Below are 12,856 nucleotides of genomic sequence, written 5' to 3' on the forward strand. Positions count from 1 at the left end.
ATTCTTTCCTTCTGTTCCAGTATGTCCTCTGTTGCTATTGCAGTCTCTGACAGTACCTCATCTTTATTTCCAGAAAAGAGAAGATGTGTCACCCAACATCCTCTGTGGTGAAGACAACAGCAAAGAAATAATTTAAGTTTTCTGCAATGTCTGCGTATTTCTTAATTGCTCTCATTAATCCCTGGTAGTCCAACAGACACACAATTTTTTTCAATGACTTTTTGGGCAATCTATCAAATCACACTCAACTGTCGCTTTAGGTAAGATACACATTATGATTTGACATATGTCCTCACATTTTTCATAAGTAACTCACTGCAATCAAGGTAAATCATTTTGCACAGACAGTCTATATGTGATACTTAACTTGGATTGAAGGCAGAGCGGGCCCAATCGTCTCTTGTCACAGACACCTCTGGATTTTCCTGCTATTAGTAATCCCTAATATTTTTCAGTTGGTGATTTCAAGAGTTTACGGATATGGGCAGACTTTATTACTTTCAATTTTACAGTTAGGAAAATGAGTGATATGAAGAGGGCCCTGGTGTTCCTAAGACTTGTCCTGTTGATGCCGCTGGTGGATTTCTCACAGCCCCCCCAGACCAATGGCAGCACCTGATCTCCTCCAGCTTTAGGTCCCAGAAACACATCCATGGCTTGTGAACATAATCTGACAACATGTGTACTTCTCAAAGGTAACTCTTTTGGCAAAATGAAAACAAGTTTACATTGTTTCTTAGTAAGTGATAAAAGATTTCTTTCCCTAGACGATTGTTAAGTGTTTGTAGGCAGCACAGGAAAAATGGAAAAGAAAGACTATGCTCTAACTGTGTAGTCATAAATTACATGAAGTGCATTTCATTATATAGTACTACATTTTTTTCTAATCCTTTATGAATTCTCTCCATTTACCCTTGGGGGTTGTAATGTAAACTGACATCTTGTTCTCTACTCAAAAAAATCACTAGTATTCTCTTAAAATGTTTTGCCTAGGAATACGAACAAACAAATAAAAGCAACACAAGACAAAGAAGTATCTTTTTATTTTTTTTTTTTTTTAAGAGAAGGGAAACTATAACATCTGTATGGCAGTGACTGAAAAAGTTCAAGCATCATATGTACAGAAGTAATGATGACCATACACCTATCTACTTAGTTCTATGAAAAGGAGCATGTAGATATTATTGTTGAGATATAACACCCTTAAACAGTGAGGGATATGCTAGAAGCATTAAATCCTCACTATTTATATATGATTTGCATTATTATTATTGCCTGAGAAAGAAATAACACTCTCGTTTTCCTTAGCTCAAATAATTGTGAAGAATTTTTATGTTTTATTCCTATTTCTATCAGTTAAACAGCTCAAAGCAAGTTTTTTCTACTCCTAGTTTTGAATAACACAGAATACTGGCTTTGTACCCTTGGGCTACTTGGATTTAATATCAAATTTTTACCTTGCACAAGGTCAGAAAAAAAAATAAATCTTATAAAATTGGACTCATATGAAGAATGAGTTTCTATCTTTTAATACCACCAAACAATCTGCAAATTATTTAAATTAAGACAACCAGCACTCCAACATCTGCAAGCAAAATGCTTAAATGCCAAATGCAACTTTACTGGCATAAGAAAATAATAAGTGGAGTTCAATTTGTGTCAGCATAGCTCAGGAAAATAAGATATCATGTCTTGCTGTCTGCTTGATGTCAGCTTCTCAGATTCAAACCCTAATGCCTCATCTTAGGCTGTCCTTACTGGAGGCTGCCAAATAGCAAGGTTCAGCCAGAGTTCATGCAGCTACTACAAAATAGCTTTTTTTTTCCTTCTCCTTTTTCAATCATTATGAACCTTCTGCTTTATATTGTACACACTTGATTATATCTATCCTTGAAATGTATACAACTCTATTAGCCTCTTCTCCTATTCTTTTAACATACTGTAAATTCCTTTCTGTGCTTAGTTTGTTTTATGACTTACAGAATTAGGCTTTTAAACTTTCACTGCACAGAAAAGATTGAGTTGTGAGATTGACTAAAAGGAGAAAACAAAGGAGTGGGAATTTATATTAATACAGAAAAGAAACAAAACTATGAATACTTTTCCTACTTTGTAGACTCTTATCAGTTTTCCACTAAAATATTAGTCACCACCATAACCAGGTCCCAAAATAACTGCCTAGAAATGAAAGATTAGAAGCTCTCTAAAATGCCCATTCTTGTTCATTCTAAGAAGCCTAAATATCCTCTTACCTAAAATCTTATCTCACATTGATATTGATATTTCAAATGAGACATCATGCAAGCTTAAAATGAGCAATTTAAATGGATTCATTTTCTCAAATTGTTTTAAATTGACTGCATATAAAATTACTTTAAATGGAAGTTGTGGGACAGATAAGCCAATAATTTTATAATAATACATATAGTTTAGTACTGTCAAAGTTTGTACTCATACGATATCATTTTAGAGAACTCAGCAAAGCCTGCTGGAATCTGCTTCCAGTGGAAAAAAAAGAACAACATAGCACATGTGGGTTGGAGCATTAAAGTCATGATATACCAACACATATATTTCGAAGATAACATGATCCTTCCACAAAACAATGATTGAAATTTTCTGAACACTTCAATCATAATAAATATGCAGACACAGAGACACCTCAATACACACGAGGAAACACATATGGAGTGTAAGAAATTTAAGTTTATCCCAGTGCTGCAAACAGCACAGTTTCAATAATTTTAAATTAATTGATGAGAAGTTAAGAAAAGCAGCTGCCTTAATATTTCCTGAAATATGAGGAAGATTTAAAAAAAAAAAACATGTGGCTTTTCTTCCCTTTCTGACTTGCTGTCCTATTTTGAGGGAAACAAGTTTCTTCACTTAGGCTCATTCATTGCAAACTTATCTGGTATGAATTACTGAAACATATTTGCAATATTCAATGTCTGAACAGATGAAACACTTTAATACCTTAGATGGCTCATTTCTGGAATCAGCTGGAGTGGCATACTCCCCAAACTTTAAAAATATTTTTTACAAAATTCAAAGGCAGTCAAGATTAAAATTCCCAAATGTGTATTCTGGATCACCTCCAAAAACATTCAGTCATTACTGAATATTGTCTTGATTAAAATTCCTGTTGGTTTGTTCTATGGTTAAAGAGTAATCTTCTATCTTAGCTTTTGGAATGTATTCCTATCATGTGATATCTATGAAGTCTGAATTAATATAAAGAGATTTTTCTCACTACCCAGCATGGGAAAAGGTTTAAAATGTTCAGATTTCAGCATAAAAGCAGTGTAGAGAATGGGTTTTGCACTAATATTGTCATTTAGATACATCAAAATTTCCTTCAGGAATAGTAAAAAATTAATTTCTAAAGGTTTGCTAGAAACCTTTTCAAAGCAGTATCACTGAGAATAATGTGTGTACTAGGCAATAATTAAACCAAGAATTATCGTCTCCTTTGCAGTTACTGTTTCCACAGAACCCTCATTTTTTATAACGAAGCTAGAGCCAGTCCTGACTTAGCTTAACTGAATCACTACATTCTGGGACTCCAAAGCTACGACGCTGAGCAAGCTGTGATTCTCCCACTCTATAAAGCCACGTGAGCTCACCTTTCCAGTTTTCATCTACCTTGGGACAAAAAGCAGAAGAGATTTCCCTGTGATTATTAGATCCCATGACCAAGCCCCAGGACACTACTGTACATAGGCCACTTATAGGAGGAAAAGGCAGATCAGACACCTTGCTCTGTCATTCTCACACCTAAAACTCTGTTTTTAGTGCTATTTAACTATCAAGGTGCTATTTAATGATTTTGAGGTGTTTCCTCAAAGTCCTCCTCCTTCAACTAATTGAGGAGGAATATTCAGTCTGAGCCTCTGATATTTCATGAAGTACTGCAGAGAAATTTGGGTTTCAGATCTCCTAGAAACAGTAAAAGCAGAAATTCCATTTTGTATTCTATGAAGCTGTCCATGACAAAGTTTCATCAACACTCACAATGACAAGCTAGCATTCTATTTTGAAACCATCAGTGTTTTCCTCCTCAAAGTCTTTAATTTATAATTCCCCAACTAGATCTCCAAGTAAAAATTACATCTACTTTAGAATTGTTTCCACACAGAAATTTGAAAAAAAAGTGTTGTAAGACAGGAAATGGAAAAAAGAAACATTTTCCAGTGTTCCCAAGGAACAGTTTTAGATACATAGACAGTCTAAAGTAATTGACTTTTATGAGAAATTACCTAAAAACTGCAACAGTCGTACTAGAGGGAATCAGAACTAGAATTAGTCTCTGAATCTGTCTACAGAAAATTTGACTTAATCCACAACATGAAAAATACTCTGCTGAGAAGTTCTTATACTGTATATTATTTTTTTACAGAAGGACATAAACCAATGCAAATGTATTCTTGCACAAAGCTTACAGTTGCCCAAATTTTTGGGAAACCAACTTGTCACCCAATATTGTGTCTACAGGTAACTTTTAGTATCATGAGTCATGGGTAGGTGCTTTCTTGAGATAAGTACAATATGAAAAGATGTTTTTGAAATTTGGTATCTATGCAAAACCATTTTCTTTTTCCCAGAAATACCTACATAGCAATATACAGAACATGTGGAAATCACAAGCTGAGTAAATTACTCTTACTTTGCTTTGGCTGTCCTTAAATTTAATGTGCATATATTTGTCACTCTAAAAGGTGATTTGTATATGCCAGAAAAAATAGCATACTTGACACAGCAAGTATGTCAAACTGTATTCTTTATAATCTTCTTCTCCTCCCCCTTAGTGTTTTGAGATTGTCTCTTGCCTAGTCTGTCTGCCTGTTTATCTAATTACAGTGCTCTGGTTTTGACCAGGATGTCATGGAAGGCATATTGCCCTGGAGGAGTTTCCCCATTTCTAAAACGTCATGTTCTCAAGGTGAAAGCTCTCAGAGTTCGTGCAGGTAGGACTCTGATTTGGGAGGAACAAGGGCTGGGTGGAGGAGACAGATCTCTCTCCTCAGCTTTGAAATAATCTTAGAGTCACGACACTGGTCTAGGACAGACCAACTATAGGAATTTATTTCCATGTTTTTAAGTTATGGGGAATTTATCTAACTTTCATGATTTCTTGACTTACTTAGATTATAGTGTGATAAGAATATCATCCCTAAAGCCTTCTGCATTTTAGAGTGAGACTAACCATGTCTCCTTCAGTCCTTGGAGAACTAGCAGACAGCAACAGTGCCCTGTCTGGTTTTTAATAGAGTATATAGTTGGCCAATAGGATCTACATCAGGACATAAGTACATGCTGGGGTAGCTAAGGAAGATATCTATTTCTCAATAAACATTGGAATTGGAACAGTGGAGAGTATTTGGCAGTTTATAAGTTATCCTAATAATTTAGGAGTCTGACTTTCAGCACCTATGTTTCAAACTGTAGATTCAGGTTACTCATTTGAACCACGGTTACTCATCCAAGTTAATTTTATTGACCTCAGTAATAATATTTCTATAAGTAAGATTTTCACCAGGATTTTTTCCTTTTTTTTTTAATATATATTTTTTTCTTTATACTTTGGAGGTATTTTAACACATTTTGGATCTGCCTTTTCATGTACAACTGATGATTGCTCATTTCACTGCGAAATACTTCATGGTTCCTCAGTGACATGGCTTTGCCAGGCTAAAAGATTTTTAATGTGGTAGTGAATGGATAGCAATGGCTGTGAGTGTTCATTCCAGCTTTTGTTGCATCCTGGCTTTCTTCCCTTAACAATTCACAGGTCTGTAATAGTATTGTTTTGATCTGGTTGCTATTCTGTTGTGAGTATTCACACAGAATGCGTAATTAGCAAAGCAGTTATGCCTTTTTTTTTTAAATATTACTGCCTCCAGTGTACATGTAGATAAAAAGTATGTTCTGAGTCCAACTATAGAAGAAGCAGCTGGTGCACTAGTACAGAGAAAGTGAAGACACTACTTAGGAAAGTTAAGAGTGTAAAATAGTGCTGGCTGATAAGAACACGAGGATGATGACACCGGATCGAACTGTGTAACCAAACTTTGAGCATCTGGTTTTAACTGAGGTGAGGAGTTCCCACAACTTCCTTGTGCACTTTATGAAGAGCCACTTCCTTCCATGTCTTTTGAAGCTGCTACTCGTTGGCTTCCCAAGCTGCCTTGGAAAAGACAGTGTGTAACTCTCTTTGACTTATCCAACCCAGGTCTCCATAAGTTTATAGACATCTTCAGTCATCCTTCCTTCTGATTAACAATCCTTTCTCTAGTTATTCCGTAATTCTGATGGTTGGTAAAGTCCTCTGAACCTTCTCCATTTCCAGGATAAGCTTTCTTTAGATGAAAGGAGTGGCAATAAGGAGCCAGAGCTACACAAAATATTTAAGATGTGGGAGAACAGTGGATACACAGAGGCATAATGATGATACACATCACATGGTCTTTTCCATTCCAAATAGTTCCTAGCACTTGGTTTGCTTTTTGGCCCCTGATCTGAAATGATCAGTGAGAGTCCACCAGTGATTTTACACAGTCAGGACTATTTTTTTTCCAAACGTACCTCACTTTGCACTTATTTGCAAATAAGCAAGTCACTCAACATTGTAAGCTTCTTGTGCATTTATGACACTTCTGTTATTGACACAATACACAAGAATATTTCTCTGTTATGCCTTAAATGTGCACCTGAAAATAAACTTTCTTCTCAGTGTTCCACGCAGGTGCTCTTGTCCATGGTTTGTGCACAAAGGATTTTCTTCACTAATTTTTTTTAGTTGAAAAATGACTTAACGCAGTAAAAGAGCCTACATTAATTTTTGAGTTTCTCTTCTGAATTTACTTATTTCTTTCCTCTTGCTTACCCAGAATAAGTCAGTTCAGTTTGTTTATAAACCTCCCAAATTTTGTGGAGACTGTTAATTGGGTTCTCCAGACACTACAGTATTGAATAAAATAAAGCAACAACAAAATATATTAGCCTTGTGATAAAACAGTCATTCCTTATAAGTACTTTGCCACTAATATTAGGAATGTATTTGTGTAATTTTAGCTGTTGCTAAGGAAAAAAGAGTTTTGATCTTTTCTAGAAAGGAAAAGATTAAGCACTCTGTCTACATTTGATTCTCATTTCATCTTCCCCATATATTGTTTCTTTCTTTGGAAGTCAGCCAGCAACCCAGCTCCATATAACTACCTTCTTCCTTCCAGGCCTCTAAAAGTATTTGGTTTGAAAAAGATGTTTATGGTGCCTGTTATACTGGTCATTCTGTGTTCCTCTTTCCTCTTCATTGTCTGTTCAGGTTATGTGTTTGGGTTATAATTGTGTGTTTATACAGAGCCTGGCACAATTCAACCCTACTCTCATGCAGATGTTTAGGTACTGTACTGAAAAATTTCATTACCATTGCAATAAGTATTAATTAAATTATTTAATTTAAATAATATATAATTGAATATACATGTTGATAAAATATAAATGATTTAATTAAACCTCTGATCTGTAAAGGCTTTAGGATTTTAAGTAAAAAACCCAAACTTGAAAAGGTTTCCAAGTTTGGAGGCGATCTCTTTGAGTTCTTCTTGCAGAACTGAATCAAAGTTTAGAGATAAACTGCTAATATTATCCTACTGGTATTCTGGGTGTGGTTTTCAGTCATTTACTCAAAATGGTACCAAACGAAGAGCTACATATGAAAGCCTACAAAATTCTTATTGTTTTTAGGAAACACAAGCTTGAAAGATTTCTTGCACTGTTCCGTTCTGTCCCACATGGAATGGTAGATCCATAGATCCCACACTAATAGTAGATAACCACTGCTAAGTGTACCTTTTCTTGGACCTCATGTGCTCTTCCCAGGGCAGTCTTGCACACCAGTTATTTAAAAACTACCCCTTGACAGGCCTGATACTCATAAGTGAAATAACTGCTTTGAAATTTTGGTCAGCCTATGATGTTCTGCGCAGAAAGACAACACAGTCTGGCTCACAAAGATGGTCTACCCTATTAACCCTTAAATTTGTAGCATGGCATAGTCAAAATCAAATCCTGTGTGATCACTTTAAAAATGAATTGAAAAGAAAATAATTACTTTTTAAAGCATGAGTGTTTGGAATTCCCTTTTGTTTTAGACTATTTTTGAAGTAATATTTCTCACCACAGACACAAAAAAATTATGCATTTCTTTTAAGAAGTACATTCAAGGAATATTATATATGCAGTTTCATTGAACAGGCAATTTGCCATGTGAATTTTGTGAACTGGAAGAATAAAGGATCAGATTCAAAGCACTTACAAGCCTTAAAAACATGCTTCGGGTACATACACAGATGCCACACTACTAGATGATATTACACCTGGAAAAAATTTTGAAGTAACATACTTAAAGATAAAAATTAATGAAATAATTAAATAAAATATATCAGGGTTTTTTTTTGTATATTTAAAATTCCACACCTATAATAGCTGCAAAATATATAAGCAGGAAGAAAGTGAAATGAAAAAAAAACCCTGAAGTTATAGATAAAAATGATAGTTTTCTGAGTTACTATTTAAATTCATGAGATTCTTAAGACAAGCTTTATTCTTTTAAGCACAGGTACCAGTGGGTTTAAAATATTCACTAAATAAGTTTGCTTTCACAGTGTTTTTCACTACTGAACCATTGAAATGAATGGAAAATAAAGAAAACCATCCTGATATAGTAGGAATACCAGGAAGACTATTCTAAAATATGCAGAAGAGACTCTCATGTTATATCCAGTTTGCCCAGAGTGCAGATAGTGAGAAGTGCAGAGAATTCCCATGTAAGGTCTGCCACGTTTCTAGTTCACTGCTCCATCATCACTACATCCTACAGTTTCTGTCCCTTGCTGCTGATGGCAGGTGGCTATGGAAGCCTTGGAGCAAATGTCATTGTGCTTTCTCTTCTGGGGATACTTCCAGAAGAGAAATCTGCTCTAGTGCAGAGAGCCCATAAAAACCGCAGTGCATTAACCTCCTGAAGGTGAGCCTCCCAAAGCCCTGCTGGGTAAATCTCTGCAGCTTATCAGTGATTCTGTCCAGCTGTATGGAGAATCCAGGTTCATCTTTCCCTGAAACACTCAAATAAATGCACCATCACATTGGTTTTCATCCTCTGGGCCAGAGCCAGTTTTCGAGAGCAATTCAGCAGCTCCTTTCCAGCCCTATTCCTCCTCTGCTTATGAGTATCTCAAATAGTTGGACACTTAGGGACTCCTAAACACAACTGCAAAGTGGATTCATGAAGAGAAACTTTACCAACAGACATACGGATGGTGTTTGGAGGACAAAAAATCACGGACATAAAAAAACCACAAATTTGCAGCTCAGTCCTGAACACACATGTCCTGAACTGCTCTTCTCTTTCTGCAAAAACTCCAGCTACTTAAATCCCAGAAGGTTATTTCATGAAGGCACAGTAGTCTGCATTTAAAGCGCTTCTGTGTTGCAAAACTCGGACCCAGAATTTTTGAAATGTCTAAAGTTTCCTAACATTTTTTTCCAAGACGTCTTAGACAACATTAAACTTAAAAAAAAAAAAACCCAGAACCAAACCCACAACATTCTGTGTGTGTCTGTACACTAACATGACACAGATGCAGCTGCTGCTGTTGGAAAAGTCAGCATTTTCTAGAGACACTCCACAGTGACCGTAGCTCATTTCTGTGTTGAGAGTATTGGGGTAAAGAGTGGAACATCACATTTCTCTGGTTTAACTTAGCAGATGCTATTTTTTAGCAATGAATGAACTATAAATAAGTTTCTCATTGTACAATCATACTATAGTATTCACACGAGTTGGAACATTTCCTAATTCCTGCCTAATATTAAACAGCGACAATATAGATCAAAGATAATTCATACAAATTTGATATTTACAGTGTCTCTATGCCTAGAAAGAAGACAAAAAGTGATATGACTGTGTATAAACAAGAGTTATGGCATTTTCAAGGATCAACTGCACAAATAGCCAACATGTGCACAGATATAAGTTTAATAGCTGCTTATTAAAAGATGCAATAAAATTTGAGAGTGTACTGGCAGTAGATAGATTAAAGAACTATTAATCTATCTTCAGATCAAAAAAATTTCATATGCAGGCACTATTAGGTGGCTGGGTGTAGCACATACATTTATGTATATTTTTTTTAGAACTGTAGTTGTTAGGTTTTAATTATGCACCATACTTACTTCTATTAAAATAGCTGTTTTGTGTAAATGAACAGCAGGAAGTAATAAACACCCAGTACGAACAGTATTTTGATATCAAAATGTGGGTGAATGATAGCTGAAAAACACATTTACCAGGTTCTGCAAATAAACACCAAAATATGAACCGACAATTGGGAAGAGGAGACATTCGATACCTTTAATGCATGTCAGCAGGATGCCTGATGCCAGAAACCCAAATGAAGTGTTTGCTGGTACTTAAGACAAATACTATCTTATCATCAGAGTATCAAGGTAGAGAAATACTCAGAAAGAAGATCAAAAGAAAGCAGTGGATTTGGGCTATAATCAGAGCACTAAAATCAATGTTGTCGAGAATCAAAGTTGGCTACAGTTCAAGTTCATGTTAGGCAGATGTTTGTCATTTTGCCTTTCTCTCGTTGGTGTTAAACAGCAAAGCAAGAAGGAAAACCAGAAGAAATAATCAGAGATAAAGCTCAAGAGGGGACTTCTCTGGGAGATCAGGTAAAGGACAATCCGCTCACACCAGGGCAAAGGTTCAAAAAATCCTGTGGAAACAGAGCTTGCTGTGATAAAAGACCACCAGGCCAGCTGTGGGAGACTCACTACAGTGCTTTTCTCTCTGCTAAAGCAGAGGCAAAAGCACCCTAAAAACTGGCTTGCTACGTACTAGTGTGGGGATCTACTACTCAGACAGAGTAGGAATGCAAAACCTTTTTTCTCTCATCCCAAATCACATTCCACTCTGAGCTAGTGAGGCTGTGAAATGATCATCAGATTTGTTCCAAGGAGGACAATTCACATTAAGTAAACCAGTTCCTTAATGCTGTTGAGGAAAAAAGAGTTTTGATCTTTTCTAGAAAGGAAAAGATTATCCTTAGGGGCATCATGACAGGAATATAATGTTCATATGGAATGAGGATCATTTTGTTCAGTTTCAGCAATGCCCAGCTAAAAAGTGTTCCCTGAAGATCCCTTAGTGGAACTTACCTTGAACACACTTATTGTGACCAACCTTATGTTTTGAGACTTCTGTATCTCTTTTATATTCAGTTTATTGACTATACAAAGAACTGCTTTCCAGGTGCTAAAATGTCCCTTGACAATTTGAATTCCTTTGAGAATATATTTGTTTTTATTGACTTTCTATTTTGGTAGTTTTCTAGCCTACAAATTAATCTTTGCCATGTCAGTATGTGTGCCTTTGGCTAGAGGTAAACCCTACTGTGTTTGTGAGGTAGACTACAGACTAGAGATTTATATGGTGGCAACACAAAAATACGTAAATGGTGGTAAAATTATCTGTAGAGACTGGTGAGTTTCAAAAGAACTTTGTGCATGAAAAATAAATATATAGAATTAGTGTCTTAGATCTGCTAGACGGATCATTGTGTACTTCTACCTTCCTGAACCTTTGATGTGCTAAACAACTTCCAAAGCCTTCTCCGGACATCTCTCTGTCCTGTAAAGGGCTGGTCCTCTCTCTGACATACCAAGGGCCCCCAATTCTCACTGGTCTCAGGTTGCCATTCAGCCCCACCAGGATTTGGCCCGGAGGTCTGCCCACTCCCCTACTCTCTCCCATTTTTAAGGGAAATGAAACTTCATACAGTGCTGAGCTAATACTGGTCTGACCCTTTCACACTCCATGTACAGTTAATTTAAAGTTTGAAACAGCTTTGACAGATATTTTCTTGAACGTATGTAATTATGTTCTAAATTCTTCCATTGCAGTACATGTTTTCACTGGGGTCTCACAAATCATCCGATCGGTTCTGGAGTCCTGATTAGGATCTTTCACAGGAGTGGACTAAAACACAGGGAAGAAAGAAAAAGGCACATGTTTTTCTGCCAACATATTAAAAAGTACTTTCTTTCTCCCTTTTTTTAAATTTTTATTTCTGAAAGTACATTTAAAGCCTATGATTCTCACTGGAGAAAAACAAATATGAAAACCCTATCTTCAGATTTAGTGCGTATGAAACTAAAAGTTTACTGTATTTGAACTAAAACCAGGAAATCCATTAGTATTAGTGGTACCAGCTGTTCTTTGTATTAGGCCAAACTCTGCAAGGGGACACTGGAAGTCCTGCACTACAAGGTCAACACAGCTTTTATTTAAAGTGAAAGAAACAAAGAATACAAAAAGGTCTCAGAGAATAAAAGTGCTGGGCTTATGACTCTTTCTGTAAGAGTAGCCATTTTTAATGGATTTGAAGAACTCATGGAGCAGGACTGCAGAACTGCTTTTGGGAATTATACTGGCTCCATGTCTCAGTCGAGTTCTTTTTCCCTGCAAGGATGTCTGAGTAAAACAGGGAGAACTTGCAATTTTCCAAATATTAGCATTCTTTTACACACAGTGGTCTCTTTGTTGTATATGTTCTTTCAGTCAATTTATTTTTTTTTCCTGGGGAAAAGAAAAATATCCTGTTATAGGGTAATTACCCAACACGAAGAAGCACCAACTTGAGAAGGAATCCCGCCTTCCTTCTTAGGAAGCTGACACACAGAAAAAGCTGGTAGTCAAAAAACCTGTGCCTGTTCCAGTGACAATTTCAGTGATTTGAAAATCCAGTCTCGAATGTGAAACTCATCTTTTCAGACTTTATATTCAATG

This window comes from Lepidothrix coronata, unplaced genomic scaffold (assembly GCF_001604755.1).
Source record: "Lepidothrix coronata isolate B3197 unplaced genomic scaffold, Lepidothrix_coronata-1.0 Scaffold86, whole genome shotgun sequence".
Classification (NCBI taxonomy): Eukaryota; Metazoa; Chordata; class Aves; order Passeriformes; family Pipridae; genus Lepidothrix; species Lepidothrix coronata.